Source organism: Talpa occidentalis, unplaced genomic scaffold, assembly GCF_014898055.3.
Source record: "Talpa occidentalis isolate TD23 unplaced genomic scaffold, MPIMG_talOcc4v2.1 talOcc4.16, whole genome shotgun sequence".
NCBI classification, from domain to species: domain Eukaryota; kingdom Metazoa; phylum Chordata; class Mammalia; order Eulipotyphla; family Talpidae; genus Talpa; species Talpa occidentalis.
Window position 1 is genome coordinate 49,918,610 of NW_023601653.1, and position 16,047 is coordinate 49,934,656.

Below are 16,047 nucleotides of genomic sequence, written 5' to 3' on the forward strand. Positions count from 1 at the left end.
TATTTAATAGAATAATTTCAACGATATTCCTAAATTATTCTGTGATTATTTGACGTGAAAGAAAATGTTTTGGCCATAATCTTAAATTCAGTTGATGGCCCAGGAGTTACCACTAGGTGGCAGCACATCTCTCACACGCACATGCACACATGCACATGCACACATGCACACACACACACACCTAGGTGGCAGCACATCAAACACACAACCTTGAAAGGACTGGAGGGACACACACACACATAGGTGGCAGCACATTTCACACACACACACACACACACACCCTTGAAGGGACTGGAGGATACATGAGACACACACACACACACAGAGTAAACCACACTAGAGAAATGTACAGCAGTGGAATTAAACCAGCCTGTCTTTATGCTGTAAATTTCAAATTGCATGACCACCATCTTTAAGAGTTAGAATTTTCTTTTAATGCCAGTAAAACAGTCACCTATAAGCTTATTTCCTTTCATTCTTTCCGTCACATGCATGTTTTCCTATATAGTGTACATACCACCTGTGTTCATCCAGCCAGCTTTCCTACGGTAGTGAGGCTGACAATGTCAAAATGTAAATGTAATGCTTCTATTTCCCTGCTTTAAAATTTTCAGTAGCATCTCCTTTGCTCCTTCCAGACAGTGCTGGGTGGTCCATAAGTCTTTTAGATCTCCAAAGTCATCCCCTCAGGCTGCAACACCCAGTGCGTAAGAAGCACTCAATTCATGTTGATTGAATCTCTTAAAGCACTTTTCAAATTGTGGTTAAAAAAATTCACAGGATAAAATTTGCCATCTTAACCATTTTTTAAGCCCACAATTCAGCATTGTTAAGTATTTTCCATATTTGCTATTCAACAGATCTCCTGAATTTTTTCAATTGCAAACCCAAAACTCTATAGCCATTAAAATCCTCCTTTTCCTCTCCCCCTAGGGCCTGGTAATCACCCATTATTTTCTCATTCCATCACTGAGACCACTTCCTATGCCTCACATAAAGTAGAATCACACAGTATTTGTCTTTTTGTGGCTGATATATTTCACTTAGCATAATATCCTCAAGGTCTGTTCACACTGTATATAGCTTATGAGAGGATTTTCTTCATTTCAAAAGCTAAGCAGTATTTCATTATGTGTGTGTATGTGTGTATACATCACATTTTCTTTATCCATTCATCCACTGTTGGACATTCAAAATTGTGTCAAAATCTTGGCTATAGTAAATAATACTGAAATGACTATAAAGGTGCAAGTATCTCTTCAAGATATTGATTTCACTTTTTTTGGATAATACCCAGAAATGGGATTACTGGATCACATGGTAAATTATATTTTTGCTTTTTTGAGGAACCACCATACTGTTTTCCAAAGCAATTGCTCTATTTTGCATTTCCAGGCACAGTGCACGAGGGTTCCAGTTCCTCCACATCTTCATCAATCCTTATTTTCTGGTTTGGGTTTTTTTTTTTTTTTTTTTAAGTCACTACCCTAGTGCATGTGAATTGGAATCTCATTGTGGTCTGGATTTTGCATTCTCTAATGGTAAGTGATGCTGCATACCTTCTCGTATATTCATCGTCCAAGTGTATTTTCATCCTGCAGAAATGTCTATTTAAGTCTCTTGCCCACCTTTTCATCAGATTCTGTGTTTTGTTGTTGCTGTTAAATTGTAGAACTTCTTAATATATTCTGGATATTAATCTCTTATTAGCTATGTGATTTATAAAGTTTCTCCCCCATTTTGTAGGTTGCTTTTTTCGCTCTGTGATTTATGCCCATGGGCATGCAGGAGTATTATTTTTTTTTAAAGGAAGCTCCCTAGTCTCTCATTTATCATTCTTTGAGGCAGGACATCATCCTTCTATCCAGTAAGTGGTAGCATCATGCTTTACTTAACAATTCGCTCCATTCTGGAATATTATCTCCTATTTTAGTACATGCCACAAAAAATCTTTGCACATATTGCTTTTGCCCTTTCTTCTTAATGATTATCTCTTTAGAATATGTTGCCAGAAATAAAATTTCTGGATCAAATAATATGAACATTGCATGGTTCTTGATAGTTGTTGCTAAATTTCTTTAGTAATTTACATGACCAGCTGTACTAGTGCCATGTTACTGACGAAGGATAAGAATAGAAAAAGTTGGAGAGGAGGCACCGCAAGACCAGAAACTTGGCTCAAACAACACCAGGAGTTGGAGGTGGGGGTAGAAGGCATTAACATAGTTATTAAACCAGCTATAGGAACTAAAAATCCTAGACACCAGGGCACAGACCCAAGCAAAGCGTCAGAGTGCTGTGTCATTGGGTGCCTACTGAGGTATAGATAAGGAGATAATAGATAAGGTATAGATAAGGGTCACTGTAGAATCTCAGGTCCCTTTCAAACTCTACATAGTTACCCCAAATCAACAACAAACAAACCACTCCATGAAGGAGCGAGCCCCTCCCAAAGAGAAGATTATATCAGGGCAATCTCTGCTCTGACTGCCCACCTGTGACTATGCAGGGTCTTCTTTTCACTAACCTTTTCCTCCTCAGGGCAGAAGTCTTCCTGCCTGCCCGCGACCAGCACTCTGCCGGGGCTTCTCTTCACTGACCTCCTTCAGCAGAGGCAGCTCCCTCCTCAAGGCTGCCCTCCTGCAACCATGCAGGCCTCTCTCAACAAACCTGTCCCTTTCTGGGCAGCTCTTTCTGCCCACTTGTGTCTGTGCAAGTGTCCTTTTCCTTCTCTCACTTTTCATAATAAACCTGCCCTTTTGGATAGAACTAACATCTCTGTGTCACGGAGAAACTCACCTGGGAAACTTACCGGTGTTGCTGAAAGGGGAGCTCTGGTGAAACCTCCCAGGGTGAACCCAAGGACCCCGCTTTCCAAACCCAACATCTCCAAAAATGACTTCATGACTGTTTATTGAACACTTGCTATTCTTTCCACATAATAGCGTTGGTCCTCATAGCATGCTATGAGGTAGGAACTGCCGTTTGAGGGCTAATAACATAGATTTAGATGTTGTATACATTACCCAAGACCACACTGCTTTTAAGGGTCAAAATTATCACCTGATGTTAATTCTGCCTGATGCCAAACCCCAGAGCCATCTTTCCAGGACACTATGTTGCTTATCTAGGTTTAAGAAGACACCAAGACTGTGTTTTCAAGTTGGATAGTGGGAGAAAGGGTGAGAAAATGCACATGTCTTTGATGACTGGCATGGGTGAACATTTTTCTCCCTTGTGTTCCCTACCCAGTTGTCATTCCCCTCCCTACAATGGATATTTTCTTTCTCTTCACCACCCTAATTCAGAACCTTCCATAATGGACTGCACAACTTTCATTCTGCCTCGCCATTATTTTCCTTTTTATTAGTGTTTTCCTATTTATGTCAGACAGTTCTTCATTTCTACAATGATTTTTTAGGTGTTTATTTTCATGTTGAGCATTTAATTTGTGATTTCTTTTATTGTGTCTAAGCATAGGGAGTTATTTTATCTTTCTATAAAAATATCCAACAAATATTTATTTCTACCTTCTTTGCTTTCTATGATTCAGTTTTAATATTTAAATCTTCAGTATCTGAAATTTATTCTGAAGCAAGTGTACATGCAAATTTACTACTCTTTCAAAATATTCTTTTAAATATATAATCATTATAAAATTAGCAAGCTATTTTCCATTCTCTTTTCACATTGTCTCTGAAATCCAAGATGTACTCTAATTCTGCTCATTTAACAGCTCACCTGATTGCTGACTAATGACCTCTCCACAGTTCCATAACTAAGTGTAGCTCATGGCTGCCATGTTATATAGCACAGGTCTAAACAGAAGACTTCAGGAAATATTCCATGAAGAAGGGGAGGTGCAGAATGGAAAGGAGGAAAGATAAAATTGATGAAAGGGGGAAACAGGAGAAATGAATAATAAAACAAGAAAACATTTGATGAAATGAGAGAAAAGTGATAAACATTTTCTGAGCACTTGCAGTGTGTGGCCATAACAGAAACTGCTCAGATGCTACTTGGCAACAACTCTTAACATTTTCCATGTCCTTATGTAGGAAAGTCATATTTGATATTAACTTCTATTGTTGGTGATGACTCATTAAGTTAGGAAGGTACTTTAATATTCAGTCACAGGAAGATGCTGTTCTGGTTCACAGGTTCATGGTATGGAGACTAATCTGCTTCTGACGTGAACCATAAACCAGTAAACCACTGGAAGGCTACCTTCAGGAAGAACTCTTATATGCCTATTTCTTCTTCTAAACACCAGATAAGCCCTCAGAGGAGACCCAATCCAATAAAATTTGCAATTCAAGGAAAATGAAATGAATGAATGTGGGAAAAGAAAAGAACTCTACAATTATATGGTAGAAGAGGATGCCTGGGACCATCTGGAGTTATGGGTAAGGAACAGATGAAGACCAGGCACGTATCAGCACAGAGGACTTTCATATACACTACCTATTCTATGCACTGTATCATGGAAAGTTCCCTCCCCTATTTAAGAGGAGACAAACCCAGGTTTCTGCTTTAGGTTTGGATCTAAAAAAATGTTGATCTAGGCAGTGGACAGGATTGACCTTCAATTGGAGACATAGAGTAAATGGTCACTGAAAATTTTCCTCTAGGCAAACATGGTACAGAAAGCAAGAGAAAATCCAAAGCAACAATACCAAAGTAAAGAGAGAGACTCCTCTTGAAGAGAGGCTGGCAAAAGCATAGAGGCAAAAGCAGGAAGGCACCAGCTCATATGGCGGACAGAGCCTGAAGGCTTCTGTGTCCTTGTGTGCAGTCCTCTAGTTGAGTCTACGGAGTAAAGAGCTTGGGTGTAATACCAAGTCTCAACTCCAGTTTAGTAGATGATATGTAAATTACTGGCCAGAATATTAGGTATTAGCATTTTATAAAAAAATTTATGGAGTCACCAAAAATCTTAATAATCCACCAAACACATTTGCCAGACTTATACTTTAAATGCCCCATATAGATGAGCTGCAGTGAACTGAGCTTACTGAATTTTTCCATGCTAATTTAAATGAGGCCTGGCATTTCTGTTGGGTCTATATGTAGGATTAGCGCATTGTAAATCCATGTTGTTTTTGCTTGTTCCCTCAACTGGAGCCATGCTCTTTACACTTCCACCCAACTCTGAAATATGGAGGCCCTTCCCTTTATCAGACCACCCCAACCCCAGTAGAAGAACTTGAAGTACTCCAAGCCAATGGAAACACTGCTTTAAGAAAACACTATTCACAAATATGGAGTGTTTTCATTGGGATACTTTATTCCATTCTTTCAAAGCTATTTATATTTGCTCTTTTCACTTTTGCTACTTCCTTAGACATGTCACTCACTCACCTCAGGGTTTTTGATTTCATTTAATCAAGTCTGGATTTTTTTTTTTTTTTCATATAAGTCCTGAGGTATTTCTTGCTTTTCTTCTTTGAGGGCAACAAGGAGCTCTGTCACTTTGGTTGGCACCTGTGATTGCCTTACAGTGTTGTTCTTGGCAAGGGTAAAGCCTTTAGAAACCAGCCATGTAATAAATGCAAGCTCTCTGCCAGGCCTGAAATCCACTTTGAGGATGCTCAGGAAATGTAATGGCCATGCAATCCCACATGCGGCTTTTATCTATGGGGAAAGACTGGCTCCACTCTCAGGCCATCCTAAAACCAACACATATCTCTAAACTTAGGAAAGTGAGAGAAAAATACTAATATTCTGTGTGTTTTTAGATATTCCCCTCTTTAAATGGCTGCTTTTAATTAACTATTATCATTTGGTTTGTTTAATTACATGATGGGCATGAAAAACTAGAGATGGGGAGTAGAATGACAGAAAGAAGGAGGAAGAATCATTTGGTGCCAGGAAAGAGGCTAAAGAGAAAATTCAAGGCAAGACAGAAACTCTGAGTGATGAACACCTTGGAATCAAGTCAAGACTTTGAATCCTGGCTTTGATACTCTCCAGCTGGGTGACTTGTAAAGCTACTCAAGTCTTTAAGCTTATTCCCTCAATTGTAAAATGGGACTAGTACTCAAATATACTTCAGGGAGTTTTTAGGTGAATTGATTAAAATAAAACATGTAAAGCAATCAACAACATGTGTCACCTTGTGGTAAAGATGATTATTACAATTAGTAGAAGTAATGCAGATGGACAAAACAGGATGAAATATGATCAATTCTACACTTCATTCCATTCATTCCATTTCTACAGTTTTACACACTGATTTTCCTCTCTTTAGCATCCAGGGAGAGATGTGGTAGTGAATATTACATGAGTAAAAAATTTATTTCAGGGAGAAACAAAGTCATTTAACAAGTACCATGGGCTATACCACTCCTCTCAGGAATAGAATGTGGCAAAAGAATAATTAAGAATCCTGGCAATCTATTAAACATAGAGCTTCTATATGATCCAGCAATTGCACTCCTAGGTACTTACCCAAAGGACACAGAAACATCAATTCCAAAGAGCACCTGCACCCCTATGTTTATAGCAGCACTGTTTACAATAGCTAAGCTTTGGAAACAATCCAAATGCCCAAAAATAGATGACTGGATCAAGAAGATGTGGTACATATATACCATGGAATATTACTCAGCATTCAAAAAAGATAAACACATGCAATTTGCAGCAACATGGATGGCGCTGGAAGGGATCATGCTCAGCGAAATAAGCCAGAAAGAAAAAGAAAAATACCGGATGGTCTCACTCAGAGCAGGAATCTAGAAAACTTAAATAAGGGACCAGGAAAATGAATAACTATAAGAAAGTGAAAATCAAAATCAACAAAAAACTATGAACCAGAGACACTCTATGGGGGATGGGGGGCAGGGAGGGGAGGGATTGGGGCCAGAATGGGGGGGTTGCAATTGTATGGGGAATATAAAAATAAAATTTATTTAAAAAAATAATCCTGGCAATCACTTTGGAAGTTCTTTTAACTAGAACTTCCATTTTCCTTTCCACGAGATAGAAGTAACAGTAATTTTATAGACTTGTCCATCATGCCCTCGATTGTCTCTCTCATGCTTCATGTCACACCTCTCAACAACTGGGACTGGTTAGGGTACAGAGTAGAACAGTCTGCCACTGACCTTGGCTACTGCCATCTTGTAGTAAACTATCTTATGTAATTGGACAAAGTCTGGATGAGGAAATGTAGGGGCAAACAGGCTAAAAGGATCTTGATCTTTTTCCCAAAACCCTGCTATTTCGAATAAGAGCAGATTCTGAGTACATTATTTAGATAATAACCATTGTAGCAGTGAACTTCCACCTTTGAAGACAGTGGCCCACCTGAAAAAAAGGAGTCTATAGCTGAGTGAGTCTCAGAGCAAGTAGCCTATCTGGGTGGAAATGTTGTGTTCACATGCCTGAAGCAGTTTACACTTTGTTTGGGTTACCTGCAAACACTCTGCTTTTCTATTTCCGGTGTTCTCTGTATGATAGCACCAGTTGCCTATTGGAAAACCTACATGAATAGAGAGAATCTGGACTCACACCACTGTCAGGGAAGTGGCAAGCTGACTATCCACAGGTGCTACTCATTGAAACTTTAAGTTTGCACATCAACACACAAAGATATGTATTATGTAAGCCACCTGTGAGAGGAATATGACAATTATACAGAAGAAAATAAAATGTTTCTGTGGATTACAATATATGCAGTGAATGTGTATGTGTATAACACATATGTATGTATAGATGTCTATATTTTGTATATATTTCATTAATATATATTTCATTAATTACAATAATTCTGAAATATATTTAGAATATACAATTATATATTTTTATCTATTATGAAATATATTTAGAATATACAATGATATATATACCATTATAAATACCATATGACAATACTTTCTCAAATATATTTAGAATATTCCTAGAATGCAAGCTTCTCAAGGTAGGAACTTAACTACTTTTTCACAGGGTGACTGATAAACTTGTTGAATGAAATAATGGATACAGAATAAATTATTTCATTTGCTCCTCAAGGCAATCCTGTAAGTTAGGAATGAAAAGTTATAATTCCTTAGCATATTGTAGTTGAAGGACTCAGAGTGGCTTTATATATATATTCATTATATATATTCACTAATGATCTAAGTTCTGTTACATGAGAAAACAAAAGTTGTTTCCTTCTTCACCAAGCAATGTCATTGGACTAATTTCATTCACCTAAATCTTATTTTCTGAGGCCAGGTTTATTTGGAGCCTGGAATTGAGAAAACACAGTTCAGTTCTTCAGGATGTTGAATTCCTTTCTTCTCCACCTCTGAGCCAGTCCACAGCTCTCTACCATGTTCCTTTCACCCCTTCACTTCCTTACATCCATCCTTACTTTTGTTTCTAAATCTTCACTTCTTCTTCACTGATTCAAGAAATTACTAAATAAAAGAAAGTAATCATGCTTCCCTTGGTGAGAACTAGGAATCTTTTCTTCTATGTCAAGCCCTTGAGATATCTTCCTTATAATAAGCACAAGTGATGAGAAATGAAAAATAAGTTTCCTTTACAGGTAAGGAGGGAAAACTTTGCTAATGCACATCTCTACACACACACACACACACACACACACACACACACACACACACACACACACACATAGACACACACATCCTACTTAACCCCTAAAAAACCTTGATCTTGGAGAGAGACGTTTTAGTTGTTTTTTTGTTTGTTTGTTTGTTTGTTTTAAAGATTTATTTATTTATTTATACAAGCACTGGGTACAGTCAGAAGCGCGGGAGGGTGAGAGAATTCACCAGAGCCAGAGCGGGGAGCAGAGCAGGCAGAAGGACCGAAGTACACTGCTGAGGGGAGCAGCGGACGCAGGAGAGGTCTGCGCGCCATGCGGGACCCTCCTCCAGTGGCCGGGGAGCAGCCGGGGATCTAACCGTCGCTGCAGAGGCTGCGGGCAGCTTTGCAACCCAGCGCTCAACCGCTGCGCCACCGGGGAGGCCCAGAAATGTTTTAGTTTTGAGTGAATCATTGGCCATCTTTTCTTCTTTCTACCCAAGTTCAGGAAAACAGACAGTGTGTCCAACAGTAGCGCTTTTATTAAAAGCTGGATGTTAAAAATAAATAAAATAAAAGGCTCATGTGTCCATATGAAGAGATAAAAAGACAATGGACGGGAATTGAGGATCATCTTGAAAACATTTCTTATTTTAGGGGAGTAGAATCCATGCTCTGAAAACGATGGTGTCCATGGGCATGAATGCCCACTTAGTATTTAGCATGCTCAGTTTCTAGCTTCCAGGTCCTCCTGGCCAAATTTATTGCCCATGGCTGAAGAAAGGATTTTTTTCCCCCACGAAAGTTGTTTTGGCTTGAAGTAAAGTTCAAATAATATTTACCAAGATTATTAAAAAACTCTAAAGCTTTTTTCTTCTTCAGCATTCAGGGATGGAATGTCAGAAACTGTTGACATTAATTTTTAAATTAATATTTTTGGAAGAATTTTCTTTAATAAAAGATCAAATGATTACCACAATGCTGGAAAGGGGCTGTTGAAGGGTAACAATGCTGTCAACAGCGAAGTCCAGAACTTAAGGCAGGCTCTCCAGGACACAGGCACACAATGGAAATATAAACTATCTTCTCAAATAGGATATTTTACATTTTAATTCTAGTTCACCTTTGGCTCTAAGACTGAAATGCTGATCTCTTTGGTCCTAGGGGGAAAGAGCATTTCTTAACTAAACTGAGGAGTCGACATCCATTCTCCATTGTCATGTACTGGAGAATTTTGGAATAACCCAGTGGACAACTAGAAAATCCTATGAACCAAGATTCCCTGTGCTTTCCTGCCTTCCTTTATCTCAACAAACAGCTCACACAGAGGGTAATCAAGAAGAAAATGAGCACTACACAGTGAAAGACTAGTCAGTTATAGATTCATAAATGCCGAATCATTCTTAGAAGGATGGTAATAACAGATGATAGTTTACTTTCAATGTATTTTACACTGAAATAAAAGTTTGCACCCTTTGAAAGAGAGATAATACGCTTCATTTAACACACCTGGTCTACAGTTGCAGGCCTCCATGCCGCTGAGTGGCCTCAGTTTCCTCATGTAAAAAGTTAAGTTTCCCCTTCTGACAGAAGGTCTGAGTCTGCATACCTGGTCCCCACTGGTTTTACTTCATTTTTCTGCATGAAACTGTCCTCTTTTCAAATACAGCCATGATAGTCTGGGAGCCCCAAGTGAGCAAGGACTTTGAATACCCACTGCTGTATCCAAATTAGCATATCACGTGTGGTCAATACTATTTATTGACTGGGTGTGAGTCCCCTCCTGGGGCATGCCAATGAGCCCATGTGGGCCACTGTGGGGGCATGGACAATTATCAGGAGTTCTTGTTTGTCCTCCAATTCCCTCCACCCCGCAACCTTCTGCTTCCCTTCACAGCAACCCAGGGGACAGCACTCTGCTGCTTCCTCCTACTTTCTTCATCAGTCTTTAGGCCTGTGACTACACCATGCTCTACAAGTCAGAACCAAGCCAGCTTGAGAACAGACTAGGATGAACTGGCTGTTTTCTGGACCACTGGCCACATCTCACTTGAGTTCCCATCTTCACTTTTATATTTAGGTTGATTGTTTCCTAAAAAGTACTATTCCCCATTTATGGGGTTTTCTTGGCCATTCTTAAAGTTGGGTCCTGTGTTCTGGTCTGGACATCTGCTTTGACATATTGGCCTGTATCCCATAAGCCAGGATCACTATTCTCTAAACAAGCAGACACCAGGAGTGCCCAAAAGGTTTAAAATGCACCCCCCACCCCATGCCCCACCAATGAAAGAAGACCTCTAGCCCCTGTTGCTACTGGATCCAGCTGAGGTAACTGAGAACAGAAGCAAAGAGAATATCAGAGGAGACGTGGGTCTCAAAATATCCACAACTTTGAAAAACAAGATCAAAACTCTATTCTCCATGCCTGGGGTTAGCCATATTTTTATAGTCTAACTTCCCCTCCTATTAGCAAGATGAGATCACAAGCTTTGGGGGATGTCCCAGCCTGGACTAGAATCCTGGTAAAACCTTAAGAAAGAGGCGAAGCGCCTATGTAAAGTGAGAGCTGGCACCTCTCCTAGGATGGCTGCAAAGATACTACGAGTGAACACGGACCATGTGTATCCCCCAGTGCCTGGCACACAGTGAACATGACATGTCTGTTCATTCGTTTCCTCTTCTGTTCCCTGACCTGGGTAAGAATTCTTAATTATGTGAATTTGAGTGATTTAACTCCCCAAAGTCTTGGCACCTCAGTTCTAAAATGGGGGTGATTCTTAACTCAGAGGTAACAATAAGAATACACAGCTCTGCCAGTTACTGAGTCTCTCATGTCCTCAGGACCCAACACACAGCAGCTAATCTCACTACTACGTATCATTTCTTAAGCACCTTGGCGTCACAATCACAGGATCTGGCGTCAAGGCACTATAAATATCATAGCTTGTTAATTTAATCTTCAAGGCAAGCTTCACTGTGAGGCATTTTTTTTAAATCAGATATGAAGAAACAGAGAAACCCCAAAAGTAAAGTAATATGAGCAGGACTGCATGGATAGTGTCACAGCTGGTATCTGACCCTAAATTTTCTTGACTTCACAATCTGTTTTCTCCCTATGACTATGCACTAGTGACTCCCAAATTATTCTGATCAACATCATCATCACCATCCTTATTATCATCTATTCTTTTCTCTGCTTCCACTTTTTGCTGAATCAGACCAATTCCATCCAACACTTAACCCCACATGGGGACACCTACGTGTTCAACCACGTCACCTTGGTAACCTGTACACAAATGGCTCATGGGGCTGGAAGACAGGTACAAGCTGTGCTGTGACTGGGTCTCCATCTTCTTTGTGAAAGTCCTTCCTGTGGAGCTTTGGAACATGCATATGCCTAAGAATAATATGCAGAAGCCATATCTGCAGTATGTAAGAGTAACAGCAATAAAGTTACAGCAAATGCCATTCAGAGAGCAAAGGATGAGCTAACAGGAAAAGGGGTCAACAAGTGAACACCCGTGTCCAGGGCTGGCCAGGAGGGGCAGGTAATGCTGGCTGGAAGGTACTCAATGAGCTTGAGTTGGGAAAATGAAGGAAGCAAACATGTCATTATGTTGGCTGATTAGTGTGTATCCTCACACTCTCAAATACAGAACTGAAGCCTGATGATGGTCACCTCCTACCTTGAAACCCCAATTCCGACATGACCAACCTTTCCCTGAATCCTTAAAGCAGCACTGGCGGCCCCTTCATCCATGACCTCACTACTGAAGTGACCTCAGAAACCATGCATCATTGTTTTTGGCTTCCCATATCTGTCTGTCCCAGAGTTTTTAGGTCAAAGTTGGGGTTCAAAGGGGCTAAGGTAACATGTGCCACTCCAGAGGAGGGAACAACACAGACTTCATCCATTAGGAGAAGGAACTCTTGAAACTAATGAATGTTCTAAAACTTCCTAACAGGTTGACTCGGTATTTTACACTGTGCTTCCATGTTGCATAAGATCTTGAAAGAGGGAAAGGGAAAACTGACCTTCTCAGAGAGAGACTGGATGCTATAACCTTCCTTTGGCCTTAGCTCCAACCTGGCCCTGGAGCCATGTCAACCTCCTCACCCCACTCCCACCTGCTAGACAGGCACACTCTTCCAAATGCTGCATTTTGCCCTGGCAAAAGATGGTTGTCTTAGTTTCAAGACACCCCTGCTGCTAATTCCTGCTGTCTTGTTCCCGACTCTCTCCCCACCCCATTCAGCTTTTACCTCATGAACCCAGTGTTTCCTGGCTTCCCCCTACCTACTGGCTCCAAGTTCTCTCCTGCTTGCCAGATTCTGGTCACTCCCAAATCCAGTCTACTGCCTCATCTGGCCCTGAGCCTTCCTCCCAGATACCCCTGGTGTTCAGTTCTCGGGTTGCTGTCTCTGGCTCATCACCTCTCAGTCCTTTATAACCAGTCTGATATCCATTTGCCCAGCAGCTCACCTCTGCTATGCCCTACAGTGATTTTTAAAATTAACTGTATATACAATTTTGGGAGTCCAGCTTCACACACCTCATGTGCACATGCCTCAACTCCCCTCCACCAGAGCTCCCGTGCTGAATCTTTTTTTTATTATAAATTTTATTTTTATATTCCCCATACAATTGTGACCCCCTTATTTTGACCCCAATCCCTCCCCTCCCCGCCCCCAACCCCCCATAGAGTGTCTCTGGTTCATAGTTGTTTGTTGATTTTGATTTTTACTTTCTTATAGTTATTCTTTTTCCTGGTCCCTTATTTAGGTTTTCTAGATTCCTGCTATGAGTGAGACCATCTGGTACTTTTCTTTTTCTTTCTGGCTTATTTCCCTGAGCATGATCCCTTCCAGCGCCATCCATGTTGCTGCAAATTGCATGTGTTTATGTTTTTTGAATGCTGAGTAATAGTCCATGGTGTATATGTACCACATCTTCTTGATCCAGTCATCTAAAAATATAGAACGCTTCATGAATTTGCGTGTCATCCTTGCGCAGGGGCCATGCTAATCTTCTCTGCATTGTTCCAATTTTAGTATATGTGCTGCCGAAGCGAGCACCATGCTGATATCTTATCCCTTTTTCTCCCTACCCCCTCCTTCCTTATCTTCATCCCCTCTAGTAACCAGTATATTTTTCAGAGTCTAAGAATTACTTTTGTTGTGTTTTTCCAGTTTGCTTTCTTTGATTATATATATTCCACAAATAAGTGAAACCATTCAGTACTTCTCTTTCATTTTCTGACTTATTTCATTTAACAGAATCTCCTCAAGAATCATCCATATTGTTCCAAAAGGCACTAGCTGAGTAGTATTCCACTGAGTATATATTCCACACTTTTTTTTAATCTACTTGTCTGTCACTGGGCACTTAAGTTGGTTCCATGACTTGCATCTTGTGAATAAAACTACTATGAACACAGGCATGCATATAACTTCATATTAATGCTTTTTATTCTTTGGGTAAACAACAAGCAGTGATCTTTCTAAAGAAACCTAGATTTGATATATCTAACACCAAACCTCCCCTGCTGTCTGTTAGGATGGACCAAGAGGTGATGCTGAGAGCTGAGGTGAAAAAGGACCCAGGATAAATAGTTTAGAGAGCAGATCTCTGAATTTCAAGATGTTAGTGGGGAAGGCCTCCATCACACACACACATACACCCACTACCACCATTTCCTCCCTCTTATTGAAACTACCATTTTAGAGTAACCAGGCATAAAGATTTAAGGCTCAGTTCCTTAGCACCATCTTTTAGACCTCCCAATTTTCTCTCTACTACAACCATCAATAAATCACCTTTTAAATAGTTGTCTTCTTTGTGTTATATATTAATTCTCTATTCATTTAACATATATTCTTTAGGTTCCAAAACACGCAACTTGTGTCATGGAATCATTTATTTAAAAGAACATTTCGTTGATCAGCAGTAGAACAAAGGGTTGACTGAGATTAAGGGATTCTGATTTTAGATACAAGAAGAACACAGGCATTCACCCAGCGGGTGAAATGTCCTCAGAGGATCCTGACAAGACACAGCTTGGATATCGCAGTTCTTCCTGAATTTCTTAAAGTCCTGCCCCCCACTGAAAAGTGATACACTGGGGTATTAAAGAAGGAACTAATGTCCAGTCTCTGCTGCCCAGACCCTGCCCAGCCCCTCAAGGGTTGGGGGGGGGTCACTATCTCAGCACAGGTGTGACCCATTAGGGCACATCAGGAGTGTGACACCCTGCCCGGTAAGCTCTGACTTCCAGTAATGGTGACTTGCTCATCCCCTCACACAAATACTCTAAAGTTCATACAAATAGGTTTGGTGATGGCACCAGTCGCTGTTCTAGAAGATACATCAGTGGACAAAACAAAGATCTTGGTCTAAAATCCTGTGAGCTTAGATACAAATGGAATTAAGAATAGTTAATGGGTGGGTGTTATGGCTGTGGGAAGACATAAGGGTGAGGGAGTACCGGAGAAGGCACAGGGGCACCAGGAGGGCAGGGCACTTAGCTGAGTGAATAGGCTGTTCAGGGAAGGCCTCCCTGAGAAAGTAAACAAAGACCTGTAGAGAATAGGATATTAGGTAAAGTGGATATCTGGGCAAGAACATGCCAGGCAGTGGGAACAGCAAAGACCCAAAGGTAGGACAAGGCTGAGCAGGTTCTGGAAATAGCAAGGAGGCCAGCCTGGCAGGTGACAAGGAAGGAAGGGGAGAGATAGAGGATCCAGATCAGAGAGGCAGCAAAATGTCTCTGCTTTTTTCTTTTTCCCTTTTCTTTTTATTGAGGTGACATTATCACACTGTTTATAGTTCAGGTATGTTTCTCGCTCCAGCAATTGTATATCTCACCCCATGCCCACCACATCCAGTCACTTCCCTCCTATCAAGACCTCTGCTTTTAGGGCCTCCCCTGGCGGCACAGTGGTTGAGCGCTGGGCTGTGAAGCTGCCCACAGCCTCTGTAGCGCCAGTTCGATCCCCAGCCACCAGCGAGGGTCCCACATGGCGCAACAGACCTCTCCTGCTGCACCCACTGCTCCCCTCAGCAGTGTATTTCATCAGTCTGCCTGTTCTGTTCCGCGCTGTGGCTCTGGTGAATTCTCTCACCCTCCCGCGCTTCTGACTGTACCCAGTGCTTGTATAAATCAATCAATCTTAAAAAAAAAAAGACCTCTGCTTTTAGGGAATCTTATCCAGTAGCCCCCCAATCAGAGTATCAACAGCCCTGCGACTGCTATCCTATCAATTAGAACACTGACAGGAACTATGACATTCTAGTTTGGTTGGTTGGTTGGTTGGTTATTTTAAATAAGAAAGGGGCATGAAAGAAAGCAGCAAAGCAGGAAGCATTTAAAAAGTGGAGCCCTCTGTCTAAGCCATATTCATACATCAAACATGCTCTATGACGGGGTGGTCTGACCCAGACATCCACACAGAGGTGGCTGATGCCCGTGCCCACCTCTGAAGGTTGATCTGTCTACAAATGCTCCCTCCAAC

General features: G+C 40.9%; 1 long non-coding RNA gene and 1 other non-coding gene across 2 annotated transcripts in view; both read right to left on the reverse strand.

The window, feature by feature from the left end:
- The window catches only part of LOC119247611 (uncharacterized), a 160,518-nt gene that overhangs the window by 34,901 nt on the left and 109,570 nt on the right, over positions 1-16,047 (reverse strand). The window lies entirely within an intron of this gene.
- LOC119248547 (U6 spliceosomal RNA) lies at positions 13,505-13,611 on the reverse strand. Its single transcript, XR_005125970.1, has one exon. It is a non-coding gene; the product is annotated as a U6 spliceosomal RNA (small nuclear RNA).